The sequence below is a fragment of the Lepidochelys olivacea genome (assembly GCF_965140295.1).
Source record: "Lepidochelys olivacea isolate rLepOli2 genome assembly, chromosome: 9".
Taxonomy (NCBI): Eukaryota; Metazoa; Chordata; order Testudines; family Cheloniidae; genus Lepidochelys; species Lepidochelys olivacea.
In genome coordinates, this window is record NC_140419.1 from 12,588,480 (window position 1) to 12,604,783 (window position 16,304).

Genomic DNA, 16,304 nt, shown 5'->3' on the forward strand with positions numbered 1-16,304 from the left:
TACCTAGGGAATTCTCCCTCAGCCAGAACTGCAGCTTTTAGGGTAGGAGCAGGAGTGATGATTGTTTAATAAATTACATTTTCATTAACCTAAGAGCACAACTGCTCTGTGGTGCCACCTATTGATAGAAAGAGGTCAAATTAACTGCAAGCTTCCACAGTAGCTTTCACAGTAATCCAGTTACAGAAGTTAACTACAATATATTGAGCCACTATTTCTCTAGCATTAATTACAAAAGAGTGCAAGAACCTGAGTGTTAATGGGGATTAATATTTCCCGTGCCTCATTTTCAGCTATTCTTCACATGCACATACAGCTATGAAGAATCCTGAACTATGCTTTTTTCCTTATATGGTGTCTCATTTGTTCTCTAAGGTTTCAATTCCTTAAATCCTGCATGCTGAGATTTTCAAAGCTGCCTAAGAGATTTTAACACCTAAATTAAAATTAACGACAAACTAGGCATCCAAATCCCATATGCAGCTTTCCAAATGTCAGCCACATGCATACAACTCTGGCCAGCTCTCTACCGGAAAGGTTCTTACACACTGGAGAGAAGTTAGAGAAGAGGAAGAAAAATTAAGTGACTAGAAGGACTGATTAATTATGAGGAAAGTTTGTGCTTGACCCAATGATAACTGAGATGGGGAAGGTACATGAAGACCATGGGTAACTATTTAAAGGGTGTAAACACCAAGGAGGGAAACTGTATTTAGGGTGGTCAAAGGGGTATAACAAGGTGGATGTAATTGAGCAAGGGACAATTCCTAACTGAAGTTTATTGGATTTTGAAATAGTCTCTCTAGAGAAGTAGTGGAAGCCCTATTGCGTGAATTATTTACAACTGGATCTGGCCCGAGAGCTTCAGAATATACTATAGGGAAAAATCCTGCATTTGCAGAGACATGGATAAAACACCCTAGTAAGTCAGTTTTCATCTCAAATTTGAATGATTATGGGAGTAGATGATTTAAACATGGTGCTGTCCTACAAACCCATACGCCAATAGCTAATTCTGCCAAAATCATGGAAGCAGTCACATGGGAAGGGGTTACTCATGTGAGTCAAGGTATGCAGAACTGGGACCTTGAGACTCAACCTTGCAAAGCCTTACACACAGGAGTGAAATTACGAATATTAATAGAGGCACTGAGTATTCAAGTGCATGAAACTTACATGCCTAAGTGTTTTCAGGATGGGGATTCACTTTATAAGTTAAAAGTATGATTTTTTTATCATATATAAGATAAGTTGATATGTAGTGTACCCAAGAAATATTAAAATGGCACCTTTTTCAAACTGGTGCATGTCAGTGTTGACCTGAACTTTGTGTTGGAAGACTTTTCACCACTTGTTAATCATTTTCTTTTATTGTCACAGCTACTATAAAGACTTTAGTCCAGTGCTTAATTTCAAAGTAAGATGTTAAACTTGTCGTTAAAAAAAATGTAAAATGTATGGTTAATATAAGAATATTAACTGTGTGCCAAAGGCACAAATCTTACAATTTCTCAAGCAAAAATGACAGGATTACCTGTGAATCTGAAATCGTTGTCATCTCATATTTGATTTAGTACTTCGGAAAACAGAAAACAAAAATAAAACCGAAAAAGGAATTTTTGGAAGTGTCTAAAAAAATAACATGATGTAAAACTAAATGAAATGTTATCATGGCTCCCCCCAGTCCCTCTGTGTTAACTGTAGCAGTACTCAGAAAGGATCCAGCACCCAGAAAGGGTTGCTCCAACTGAGGATCCACCAGTATTTCCATTACAACACAGAAAATGTTGCCATCAATGTTCTGTGAATATTGGCTCAATTTTTAAATAAATTTGTTTCAGCCATGTTTGCATCCCTTTTGCTTGCTTTACACAAAAGTTTGTGCAACTGAGTTGCACTGGCACAAATATTCAGGGAAAGCGACTTTTTACTTAGCAGAGGTAGCTATTGAATTTTATCCCAAATGTTGACATTTTAAAATGTGAAGAATTTCAATTAGCTCTGTAGCTGGTTTTAAAAAACAAACAAACAAGATGAAATTCTACAAAAAAAAATGTCCAGTTTTTTCCCCCATATATGTTTCAAATTTTGAAACGTCAACATTTTAAAATTCAAAAGTTTCTTCCAGCTCTTTAGCATGCAATAAGTGCTTGCCCACTCATCTAAGCAGGAAGGAGAAAGCTACCATGTGACTTCTGTCCAAACACAAATAACTGAAATAGCAAATACTTGCCATGAATTGTTGAGAGTCACTCCAGAAGATTTTTTTTAAATGCAATAAAAAGTTGAATGATTTCAAATACCAAATAAATGTGAAAGAATCATGGTTGGCTTACAGATATTCTTCAAATAGGTTAAACTCGTCAGATAATTTACTCGCTCATCTCTAGTTTCTGCGATTGAACCTGGGCTGAATCCTGTTTCTTTGGAATTTCAACTTCAGAGGCTTTTTCAAGTATGCAAGCCAGGACCCCTTGATTTTAAATTGTATCTGGTTAAAACCTTAGGCCCTGATCCTCCCAACTTAAGTATGCTTAACTGTACACATTGTGGGTATGTCTACACAGGGATAAAAGACCTGCAGCATGGCTGCGGCTGGCCTGGGTCAGCTGACTGGAGCTCGCAGGGCTAAGAATTGCTATGTAGATATTCAGGCTGAAGCTGGATCCCAAGCTCTGGGACCCTCAACTCTCATAGGGTCCCAGACTTTGGGCTTCAGCCCAAGCCTGAACGTCTACACAGCAATTTTTCAGCCCCAGAAGCAAGTCAACGGACCCAGGCCAGTTGTGGGTTTTTCATCCCTGTGTAGGCATATCCCAGGAGTACCTCAAGTGGCTTAAATGGATTTATGGTACGTAAAGTTAAGCATGTACATACATGCCAGTAGTTTATAGATTATTTCATAATATAGTGGCATCTGGTTACGCATGTTGTAAACTAACAAATGTGATAAAATTATATTTTTAAAGGTCTCCAGCTTTAGGCCTGAATGTTGAAAATAGGGTTCTGTTTTTAAAATATATTTCCTGTCATTGAGGCCCTGGATTTCAATGGTCTTTGGATCAGACCCCTAACTCTTTCCATACAGTATGATTTTTGTGGGTTTGGTACAGAAGGTGGCATTGGTATTAACAACATTTGTCTTACAAAATCCCTTTCTCCAGCTGTTCATGGAGCTCAAATCCACCTGTGTTTCCTCCAACGTCTTGCAGGTCGTTCACTAATAACACGAACAAAGCCTTGTTGTATTAAATAGCAAATGAAGCCAGGATTATTAATATGGGTTTGTGAATATCCACTACTGTGCATGCATTGTCACTCCCCTTTGCAGTGTGTTTCTGTGAGGAGACTCTAAGGCTGTATCCAGCCCATGTTATGGATTGATATTTGTGTGTGAAAGGGAGAGATGCCGCCTCATGCCAAATCCACGTTCCGGAGCCACATCCTGCTGTCCTCATACAGCCTCCACTCAGCTAAAGCTCCCATTGACGTCCATTTACACAGATTTGAATCCGTTTGAATGGTACCAGTATTCAGTGGTTCAGATTCTGTTGCCCTGCTGAGGAGGAGTGATACCTTACTCCCATAGACACACCAACCACTAAAACCAGTTGAAATTTTTTCTCAACAAAAAATTGGCCTTTTTTCAAAACAAAAATAATTGGGAAAAAATCATTTTTTCCTGTTGTTAATGTTCCGGTTTTTCAGTTAAAACTTTCCAGGAGGAGGTCAGGAACTAGATTGTGACTCTCAGCTCCGCTTCCCCCTTCCTCTGGGGAAAAGTAACCTATGCAAATCCTTTTGCTGACTCAGATTCCTCCTACCCGATCCGTGCCAGCTCTTGTACTTTGGAGATATGTCAGTGAGGTCCACCTACTTCCTGCCTCACCTGTCACCCCCACTTTCTATCCATCTCCGTGGGATGGGGAGTAGCATCCCATTCAGGCGCTATTCATATTATGTTGCATGGAGCTTATGATTGAGCCTGAAGCATCTGGCAGTATTGGGCCCTAGAAGATGCTGCCATATGCAGTTGCTGAACATCTTGGGGTTGCATTTGTTTTCTGCAGTGAAGGAGTTAAATGTACTGTGGCCTCCTAGAAATTAGGGATGGAAAAGATAAGTAAGGGATCGACTATTCCATCCCCTAGGAATCAACCCAGGATTGTTCTATACAGTGGATTCTCTAAGATTTTATCCACTCCAGTAATAAATGACCCAAGCAATGGAGCTTCCACCATTTCTGTTGGAAAATAATACTGTCCAAAGACAGTGGCTTGTAGTATGAATGTTTTATATATCTTTTGTCCTTTCTGTCCTTTTCATTTGTTTGCTAGCAATACCATCTGTGAGAACTGGTGTTATATTTTATTTCCCTTTCTTTCAGCATTTAAGCTAACTATTAGAAAGCTGTGGTTCTTCCATAAAACCAGTCACTTGATTATATAATAGCAATCTTACCGCGTAAAGTTGTTGAAGTCTTTGAAATATATTAACCGCAATCATTATTAGTATAAATTACAAGAAAACAGACCATTAGCTGAATCTGTTATAAAAGGAAATCTTTCACATGCCAGCTTCAATTTTAAACAAGTTTCAGAGTAACAGTCGTGTTAGTCTGTATTCGCAAAAAGAAAAGGAGTACTTGTGGCACCTTAGAGACTAACCAATTTATTTGAGCATAAGCTTTCGTGAGCTACAGCTCATGAAAGCTTATGCTCAAATAAATTGGTTAATTTTAAACAAATAATAGCTATAATTGGGGGATGGGTGGTAATGAAGGATGATTTAATAGAAGAAAGAGTTTATTAGCTAATGTGACTGATGTCCCCCCATGCTGTGTTCTATAAACACACATGTTGTAGTGTTCAGATTATGCAGCATTCGTTTTCTTCTTGAGATATAGCGGAGAAAAAAATATTGATGGTGAACATTTTTAAAAAGCACAAGTCCCTCCCTAACTTTTAAGGGTTTCTGAAAAAAAAAAAGAAAGAAAGAAAGAAAAGGATAGACATGTAATGTGTTTGCAGAGTTATCATGGTACTTGCCTTTCAGATAATTATCATTTGAGTTTACTTGTGATGCTAGATCTACAAAGTTGAATCCAATGCTTTTAACAGGCACTTAATGAATTCCCCCTCCCAATTTTTTATATTTTAATGTTATCTATTTGTATATCCATCATTTTTGTGCAGTGTGCTCGATTTTTAAAAACTCTATTCGTCAGATTACTTTGCGAGTTGGATGATTATACTATATCCGTTCCCAGAAGAAAAGGCAGCATTACAAAATCTTCATAGGAATCATCCACTCCTGCTATTTATTAACTTTATTCATGTGTGTGAATGTAGTGCTTGTAAAAGAGGCTGTTTTGACAGCTCTAGAGACTAAAATTCTCAGTAGCCAAAGAATAGGGAGAGCACATCCTACATTTATGTCCACATGTAGTGGGATCGCCACTGTAATAGCAAGAAGATAGGTCAGTCTCCATGCCAGTCAGTTCTTGGTCTCTCTAATAAGGCTGCCTATCAGATGGTGGTTTATAAGATGTGGACACTAGACCACTAGGGGCCAGATTTAAAGCACTTTCCCACAGCTCGGTCACTCAAGACACTTCAGCAAACCAATCATGAGACTTTTGTGGCCTGCTCTGCTGGAGCATACCCCAGACTATGGAAGAACTGGTCACTCTTTTTTTCCAAAGTGACTTTAACATTAGAATTGGTTGGGATGCAGATTTTTTTGTTTCATGGGGCATTCTGCTATTTCAGGGTTTTTTTTTCTGTTCTGAAACAGAATGAAAACAAAAATTTAGAAATTTCCCATGCAATGAAATTTGGGGGAGAGGGGATAATTTTTATCTATTAAAATATTGTGTTTCAATAAAAGTGGAATATTTTGTTCTGATTTTGGCTTTCAAATTTATATTGTATAAGAAAAAGTTTTAAAAATTGAAATGAGAAGGCATTTCTAAATGGAAAATCAAAAGGCTGCATTCTGGAAAGGTTGAAGCAGAATGCTCTAACCTTAGTGAAATGTTTTTTATTGTTCAATTTTTCTTTCAAAATGAAAGTGGGTCAAAAATAAACGCATTTCCACAACATATTTCATGTGCAACAAGTCAACATTTTCTGACCAAAAAACATTTTGCCAGAAAATTTCCAACCAGCTCTAGTTAAAATGTCTTTTCCGAGACCGTGCTCAAAGGCTGCAGAAGTCGGACATGCAGCACCAAAGGGGCAGCATCTACCCAATATGCCCACCCTTTTCAAAAGCGTGGGCAAATAGAAACTGCCATCTGAGCCCCCATGTGGGTAGCTACAGGACTGTTGGAGCAGGTTGTTTGTCTGGCACACAGAGGGAAGGAAGAATATGGTGGGAGTGGAAAGTAGACGGTGGAGGCAGCAGGCCCAGAGAATATCAGCAAATAAATGCTTGCGGAGGCAGAAAGAATGTGGAGAGGAGGACGTGGGAAATGTGACTGAGGCTTTGGCAGTTGAAACCAGGTGAAGGTCTATCCCTTTGCTATGGTAATAGTGTAGAAAGTCATCCCCCCATGAGAAGCAGTATCAGCACAGGACGTGGGGGAGGGGTCAGGTTGCCTTGCAGCTAACCATGGTGAGTTATTATTTGTTAGACACTGAAAATAGGCTCACATTAACTAGGACTACATGGGTTGTTTTCTCCCACAATAGGTGAATCCACTCCAGCCAAGGTGTAAATTTCATACACAACACACACACCCACTACACAAGTGGAGGTGAATTAAGTTCTCAGTACATGAAGTTTTCCTGTAATCTAATGTTTTTCCTGAGATCCATTCATTCTGTTGCTTGCCCGGCATTATGCCAAAGCATTCCTAACCAACTGCTAGGGAGTTTAATCAAGTCGTCGTTTTCCTTTTGCATGTACCTGACACAAGTGGTAGATTTTCCATCATTTGAAATCTTTAAATCAAGACTGGATGTCTCTTTCTAAATAATATGCTCTCCCTCAACCACAAGACGCAGGCTTCATGCAACAATTCTATGGCCTATATTATGCAGGAGGTTAGCCTATATGATCATAATGTCCCTTCTGGCCCAAAATCTATGGGGGAAATCCTGACCTTATTGAAGTCAATGGCAATGTTGCCATTGACTTCAGTGAGGTTCAGATTTATCCTATGGATCTATGAATCTGTACAATAGCTACCTTTTGATAACTATTTTCCCAACCATCTGCCTCTACTAATACTTGAAATATTTACTAAATTCCTGCTGTATGCAGTCTTACACTCAGCATACTCCAGATGTTCTCCTCTCATCATGTTACATTCTTTCCCATCTCTTCCTCCCAAGAAAACCAGGATGTCAAAACAACAAATGCAACTTTTACATTCTCAGCCACTCGTGTTCTTCTTCAGGCTCTAAGGCATCTTGCCTGGTTAATTAACTAACCCTGAAAATTTAAATTGAGATTTTTTTTTAACTCCAGAGAGTGCTCCTGGGCACAAGAAATGTCTCTATGAATTACAGTATCGTTTCATAATGTAAAGAACTTGCTGCCTTATTGCTAGATACCCCACATCCCTAGCATGAGCTGCAGGAAAGGGGAGTGAGCCAAAGGTCAGTCTGGGAAGGGGGAAGAACCCAGACGTCCGCTGAGGCTCCCCTTCAGGAAAGCCATTGTGCCTAGCGTATTTGGATCCTTTCCTTCCTGCCAGCCCTCATAAAGAGGGGGGTTGTTTACTGGGGACCCAGTAAGGGATAGGCCCCAATTCTTTACAGCATTACAGAGCGTATCTTATAGCACCCTCCGTCTACCAGAGCAGGTTTTGCTCTTGCTGAGCCAGGTCACTGCCTGAGGTAATTCTGTCTGAGCGCTCTCATAGAATCCAGGGAAGTAGTTTCCAGCAAGGTTAGCTGTTTCATTTTAAGCCTTCTTAACACCACAAATCACAATCTCAGACTCTTCCCTCAAAAGTCTGTACAGGCCAAGTAGTCCCCTTCCCCAACTCGGTCCCTCATACCAGTAACTTCAGCAGCCCAAAATTTCCTGGCTCTTATCTTAGAGCCTTGGTAATGGAGGACCTCACCCAGTCTCCCTTCTGTCCATTTGGCTTCTGAAGCAATTCCTCTCTGCAGGAGCAGTACATTGGGAGCACTTCCCCTGACCCCTCAGCTTTCCAGAGGATGTTACAGTCTCCCCTCTGTTTCCTGCTACACTCTTTTATAAGGAGCAGCTAATTAGGGTCTAGCTCTTTTCTCAGGTGCAGCTGGTGGGGCTAATCAGTCACCCAGCCAGCTGCAGGCCCCTGAGCCCAGAGGGATAGCATGTCTTACACCTTCGCAAAGGCCCAGTGCTTGGAACACAAGTAGAATTTCCCTCTGAGATCATGGTTCATAAAACACGCTCCCAATTATCTAAAAGGGACTAGCATACCTCAGTGCCATGATGTGGTGGGGTTGGTTACAACATATGTACAATTCTGTGCCAATGATCATGCACTTTGTGACATTTAAATCTGAAAGATTTACAACAAGAAAGTGCGAGGAACTGAAGTTTCTAGAACTAGTTGTGAATTTGGAGGTAAAGATCAGATCATAAAAATCAAGAGCAGGATTTACAAAGGGATCAGCCTGGGCTGAACTCAGCTTTAGTTGAAAGTTGATGAGAGTCTTTGAATATCACGATCAACAAGATGTGTATTTATCTGAACATGGCATCACCTATGCACTCAGAACTAATATGCGGGTGCCTTTGATAAATGTAATGTTACATATGTTTGCCAGTGTCATTCTGCTCCCAAGAATATATGTCTATTCTTGTGTATCTCTTTCAACTAAACATGTTATTAAAATCTAGGAGCAGCTTTATGGATAATAGGCCAGGTTCTGACCAAAGTAAGCACATAAGCCTGCCCCCACTGAAGCCCATGAAGAGTTTTGCTACTCACTTCCATGGGAGCAGGATCATTCACCCTGGTGTGAGTGAGCCCAGAATCAGTCCTGATACTTATAGGATTTCTCATTAATAGAATATGAGTATCTTTCCAGGGCTACCCACGAGGGTTACTATCGATACCTATGCTCTAGCCAGTGGAGATGCAGGGTGAAAGTCTTGACAAAGCCCTGGCTAGGATGATTTAGTTGGTGTTGGTCCTGCTTTGAGCAGGCGGTTGGACTACACGACCTCCTGAGGCCTCTTCCAAACCTAATCTTCTATGATTCTAAGTCAGATTACAGCTAACTTTAAATCATTATAAATATACCGATGAGATGATGGCTGTAAGCCATGCCCACACGGTGTGGCACTCTGAACCCCCCTCTGGTGGTGACTAGGCCACCTAGAGATTGCTGAGCTGCTACCACTTTGGCTAAGAGACCTGGCATCTGCATTACATGACTGGTAGATACCTCCCTGCCCAGAGCATATCAAATCTATATATATTACAGCATTTATGGTACATTAGAGATGCTGACTTACAAGCTTAGCCATTTTAATTCATGTGGAAGGGGGTCACGTGCAGCGTTCCCTCCCTAAGCATAATGTGCAGCATACCCTGCTTATTTCATGCAGGGGGAACATGACATCTCCACGACATGGGAAAGAACTATAAGCCTCCTATCAACTAAGCAGTGCTTCCTGTCACACTTCTTTGAGGTCCAGAGTTGTTTTTTGCTTCTTTCCTGCAGCATAGTTGGGAGCCCACAGCCCAGAATAAGATTACATTCCATTCCTGATGGTAATGATGATTCCTTCCAAGCCTTGTAAATTACAGTTGCCCTGTGTCTGTCAGAATGCTAGATGGTTACCAGGAAAAATTCTGTGACAAGCAGATCATTTTTCATCTGGAGATTCAATTGAAGATCTGTCTACATTACTCTGGCAGTTTAATTTAATCGACAGAACATTAAACTATGTCACAATAGTATTAAAAATAAATGGGATAGACCGGGCTTCTGAAAATTGGGGGTTATTTTTTTCCCTGTGTCTCTTTCAACTCTGATATGCAAAACTTCCCAGAGTGCGAGCAGCAAAACATAGAAAATGTCCCTTTAAATTGAAGAGTTTATCGCTACAACTTTCTTTCTCCATCTTTCCTGGCTAGCTAGTCTCTTTCAGCACAACCAGATCCCTCATTAGTGACAAGGCCTACAGAGGAAACCAGTGAGACTCTCTGACAGTTTAGTCTCCGATTTTTACAGATTGCCTTTAGGAGTTGAATTTGTTAGACATCTTGGGTAGAAAGAGCAGAGATCCAGGACGAGTAACGGTTGTGGCTGATTTTAGCACTAAAATTCATTCAACTAAACTGAGATGCATCACTACTCAAAAATCCCCCGGCATAGATATTTTTACTTATGAATAGATTTGGGGGTGATTGGGTTGTTGTTGGGATGGGATGGGATGGGACGGGCCTTTCTCTTCTCTCCCTCCCCGCTCATTTGGCTTCCTTCCCCCCAGCCTTTATAGCCCCTGGCTAATTAGGCTGGCAGCTGTTTCTCCTTGCCAGGCAGGCACAGGACTGTTCAACCAGCCTCAATCCATTCCTCTTGATTTGGGCTGCAGTGGCAAGAGGCTGATTAAGCCCTCCATACTCAGCACCCTGTCACATCCAGGAACTTCTTTAAACCGTCTTTAGAACTCTTTCTCTTACTGAAATGACAAAGGACTTTGTTTTCAGGAGACTGAAGTCCACTAGACTGGATCATCTCCGTGCAAAATTTTGGATATTTCTTCTTTCTTTAACTCACCTCATTACTCACTGGGAAGAACAAAAATCTTCAACTTTCCTAAATAATTAGCAGTTGCTGTAATTGAAATCATCTTAGTCTCTTTATCCTATAATACCTGATGATACTAATGACAGCAGAATATTATTAGTTATTGTCCCATAATTCATATGCAATTATGGAACAGTTTGCAATCCAGCCTGTGCGTGAATAAACTCCTGAATGAGAAGCGCTGAGGCTGCAGGCCATTCCTGTACATTTCACCACAACTGTACTATCAGAATTCACAGACGAAAATCTTCCCTGCCTTTGATCAAAGGAAAATGTGAAGAGCCATTTAGCTTGATCTTAAGAAAGCTTTTGACATAGTTAACGGCAGGATATTAATTACCAAACTTCAGCAGCCAATGCTGCTCTGATATTGCTCTTAAATCATTTTGAAGCTACCTTGCAGAATGAGGGAGAGGGGAAATGACTGAAGAGCGTGAGATTGATGATCTATGTTCCATCACAGTACAAACACCAGAGGAAATCACGAGGTCCTTTGCCATTGGTGAGATGTGTGAATGAGCTGGGTAATGAACAGTGACAGGCAAAGGTTGCTAGGTTAGGAGGATTTTATGTAATCTACCAGGTATGTAATCTACCAGAGACATCAACGGGGTGTCTCATCATGGTGGAACTCTCTTAGCATAGACTTCTATCTTGCCATCAATGTTTGCTCCAAAATCCAATAGCCCTCCTACTTATTTCAGTGGGAGTTTTACAGGTAGAAAAATGGCAGAATATGGTCCAAAGAAGTAAAATCACACAAGTCAGCTGTAAGCACATATGGAGGGTGGGCCTAATTCTGCTTTCCTTGAGGTCAGCATGCATATAGGATAGTAGACCTGGATCTTATTGGCTAAGTCTTCCGCTGGTGGAAATCAGCTCAGGATCGGTCCCATAATAACTAGAATTAAACTGTATCTTAAGTCTAAATATCTGTATGGCTTGTTACACTACCCTAGAATACTTATATTCTTTCCTCTTCAGCTGTACATCTTAGCTAGAATTCTAGATACTGTGAGCCAGCTCCTTAGCTGATGTAAATTAGAGTAGCGGCACAGATTTCGATGGAGCTATGTCAATTTACACCAGCTGAGGATCTGGCCCTGAATGTTTTCTTTTGTTGTTCTGGGCTAAATGTACTGTACACAGGATATGAAGGTCCACTGGCCAGGAGCCACATTTTAAGTGGTATTTAGGTGCTTAAAGAAGCAGGTGGGCACTCAGGCATTTTTGAAAATATTTTTAATAAATGAATGCAGCGTCCAAAGAGAGTGATCCAAAAGTTGACCATATCAGCTACTTATACACTGCCCCATGAAACATGCCTGCTGTGCGTGACACAGATTTACTCCTCCAGCACACTAGCTTCTGAAACAGAGTGAGACTGCCTCATTGATCTCGTACAATTGTCAGGTACGTTAAATATGAAACCAACCCCTTCCAAGATCATGTAGCCAGTCCTCTCTTAGAAAAAGATGAGCCAGCACATCAAAAATCTCTTGTCCTACATTTTAAAAACATTCCACGCGGACCGATTTCTACCAACCCTCAGTTTATGAACAGGTCATTTAATCAGTGAGGACACTTTGGGTCTGGACTGTGACTTAGAAATGGTTGACTGTCTCATTGGCTGTTAAGTATAGATTTCAGTGAGGGGATAAGGTGGGATTCCTTTTCTTATTGTTTATGATCGTCACACAGAATTTCCAGATGAAATTTACCATATGCCTTGCTGAGAGAGTCTCTCGGGCTAACTTCGAACTATGCCGTGTTTTTCAAGCCATGTCCTAGCGCAGAGCACTGGCAGCCTCTTCTCGGACTGTTCCTTGTGCCCAAGTGGGGTGAAAGTTTACTGGGCTGGAGTAGAGAGTGGGTGGGACTAGGGCCCCATCTCTTCTCATCCCTTTTTGGGCACCTCACTCCCGCTGGGGAGGAACTAAGCAGTTCCCCAGAGCACAGGGAGTGCATAGATTGTTGTTGTGGGTGGCTCTCGTAAATCCAGGCAACTAAGGAAAGCTTTTTGCTCACTCTTGTGCAGCTGCACATGGTGGAGCCACATAATCTGGCCCAACATTTTCATAAATAAATGCACATTTCAGTACTTAGCGCCCTAGAACATGAAACCCCCTCTTAATGCAATGAGCAAAACCTCTTTATCAGCTGATAGCGACAGCAACACTGAAGTATTGGACTGTGTGGATTTTGCTATCTGCAAAGCATGAGATTGCTTGGGTTTTGCTTCTTTTGTCATGAAAACCATGTTGGAGGAGAATAAGCAGCTGAATTTGGAGCCTGAAGTAAGCCAGAAAAACCTAATGCTGAACATAATTGATAAGGCTTTTATAAAGATGCTGGCCATTTTGTATGGTAAGTTGAAACAGAAGTCGCTAGCGATCGCTGAGTGTTTGCAACGTGTCTTACATGCTTTTAACCGAAGATTAAAAACAACAGCAAAAACCGGTTTAACACCCAGTGGAAAACCATCATTGAAACAAACTGGAAATAGAACTGTTAGTGAAGTAATCCCAGCTTCCTCTTTTCATTCACTAGGAATTTTGCCAGAAAGTAATTCTGAAGTCCGAGAAACTCTGAAAAAAAACACTGCAGAGTCGCCAACGCAGCACATGAAGTGCTACGGTGGGTGAAAAATGTGCTTTGTGCCACTGACACATCACGTAAGCGGGAATGATTTTGGGAGCCTGACTGTGAACTTTTCTGCTTGAATCATAATATAAATAAGGACTCTGGTGCACAACAATTTTCATTGCAGTGTTAGCAGCTGAACAGATTACAGCGCAAGTCACGTAAATCATAAGACACTCTCAAGTTTGGCAAATATGTAAATATGGTTATGATTGAAATATTATGCCACGTCAGTCCCAAAAACAAAAGCAATCCAGCAAAAGGCAACTATTTCTTCTTCCATCCTTTGTCTGTCTTCTCCATTTAGATTTCAGAGTGACAGCCGTGTTAGTCTGTATTTGCAAAAAGAAAAGGAGGACTTGTGGCACCTTAGAGACTAACCAATTTATTTGAGCATAAGCTTTCGTGAGCTACAGCTCACTTCATCGGATTGTAAATTCTTTGGGGGCAGGTACTGTCTCTTACTTTGTGTTTATATGGAACCTTGTATAATGGGACCCTGATCCCAGTTGTGGCCTCTAGGTGCTACAGTTATACAAATGAATCATAACAATAAAAATAATAGTAATTACTAGAATTATTTACCACTCTCTTGTAAGCAAATTCGTGATCTCTCTGTGACACCTTACAAAGAAGATATCACAAAATACTTTATGCCATCCAGCTGGTAGCTCCACTATCTCTAAATGTAGTTTATAACATTTTACACCAGCTGAGGATCTGACCCCATGAGTCTAATTGTGATATTAACCAAAACCATAATGAGTCAAACAGTTATTTGTGATTGTGGAAACCTGGTTCAATAGCTGTTTGTCCGACAAAAACATATTATGTTTCCTTTGGCTTGCAAGAGGACTTTGATATACTGTGCATCTTTGAACATTACCTAAAAACCAACAGCAGCCTTTCGTTTTGTCTGTTGTTATAAAAAGGCAGGAGATAGCTACCACCTGTCTGTCTAGATTTTTATAGCCTATTCATCATTGTGGCATCTGAACACATTTGCTCAACAACTAGTAGATATACCTCAGGAATGTCAATTGTCTCCATGTCGCTTTGACCTTTCTTAAAGCACATCTTAGGAAATACACTGACCCACTTTTTACTGATGGCAATTTTATTCATGGCTGTAGACTCACCAAGAGCTGTTTCACAAAGCACAGTGACGCAATAACTAAATCCGAAGGGGAAGTGCGTTCTTTGCCTGGCCAATGACTGACTAAGATTATGGGTGCAAATTGAGCAACGCAATGCGTTTATAGGTTTATCTGGATAACTCAGAGAACTAGTGATATGTGGAATGGAAAATCACTGGAACCAACCAATTATGCAAAATACCTAGACATAGAAATGTTAACTAACAACATTAGTGCGGAGTACAGCTGTATCTGGATGAGTCAAGCTCCTGGCACAATGAGAAGTCTCTGTAGGAGACAGAGAAAGATTATACTGTGTTTCCCCTTCCCTGCCCCGAGTAAATTCAACTAATGGACTTTTGCCATGTAAAGCACTCTTGGGTCATGTGAAAAGCTAAGAAAAGCAAAACTCTATTGTTTGTAACAAAAAGGTTGTTTTCACGACATACTGTATCTTGGCAAGGTTAGCCAACTGCAGTGTAATTTGTCCAGATAGAAATGACCTTATGGTCTGAGTATGATGGCGTTAGGAGGAACGTGCAAGTTCATGTTCTTAGAACGTCAAACAACAAGCAGCTGCCACGGCTCGGCCCCGTGGATTTAGCAAGCATGCACTGTGGGTATGATCCTGCTCTGGATGTGCATTGCTTGCTTATTGTGAACTTGGTACAGCATATATATGCCCAACTGTACTAGCGGACTGTGGCTGCAGTTTATGTCCGGCAGCAGCCTCAAACCCTGTTGTGATAAACAAGAGTGAGACGTATATAGTGTGTAATCAGTAGCATGGCCCCATTCCGTATTTCTTACAGCACTGACCCACTTCTTACTGATGGTGATTTTAAGATTTCCCAATTCCTAACATAAGGGGCTGTATACTTTGGTATCAATATTTTTTCAAATAAATAGATAGGGCCAGATTCTCAGCTAATGTAAATTGGTGTAGTTCCATTGACCGCAACAGGCCAGTTAATACCTGCCACAGATCTGTCCCATAGTGTTTAAACCAGTACACGAGGTGTGAGGGCAGATTACTAAATGGAGTTAATGCTAACAATTGTTAGTCATTCTTTGGACATACTATACTGACTTCAAATAGAGCTGGAGGCTGTTTGCTACAATGAAAGTGCACTGCAAGTGACCAGATGGCTAAGCAAACTGCTAAAGCAAAGAACCTTTGACTTTGAAGTCACTGGTTCAAATTTAGCTCAGAGTACTAGTGGTTGAAACCTTTTACCATATGAGATAACTGTTCAGTGCTTTACTGGGGAGGTACCCACATCACAAAAGGCATCTACACAGCTGGCAGCTTTTTCTCTATTTAGGCCTCTATTCTGTATTTCAGGTGCTAACCTGAGCACAAGAACTTCACATGATAGAGGTACCAGGCCTCTCCAACCCAGGCCCAACAGAATCAGCTGTCTCTGGAGAGGGCACCTGATGTTGCAATTGAGGTAGTGGGGCTGGGAGGAGAAAGAGATCTTCCTCGTTTGTGATGGCCTAGAGTTGTACCCACAAAATGGTGATGATTGAAAGGGTCTGTCGGTGTCACTCAGCGGTGGGTGTTACTGAAAGTCAGAGTTGTCCTGTAATCTGCTCTAGGAGGTGTAAACAGCTGCTGCTGTTACAAATCCAAATATAAAATCTGCCAAACACAAAACAATGAGGATCTGAGATTTGGTACCAGATATAATGTTTGCAGCTCAGTCCTATCCCTCATTTCTGTTTGATTAAAGAGTTCTTATGCTCTAGTCTA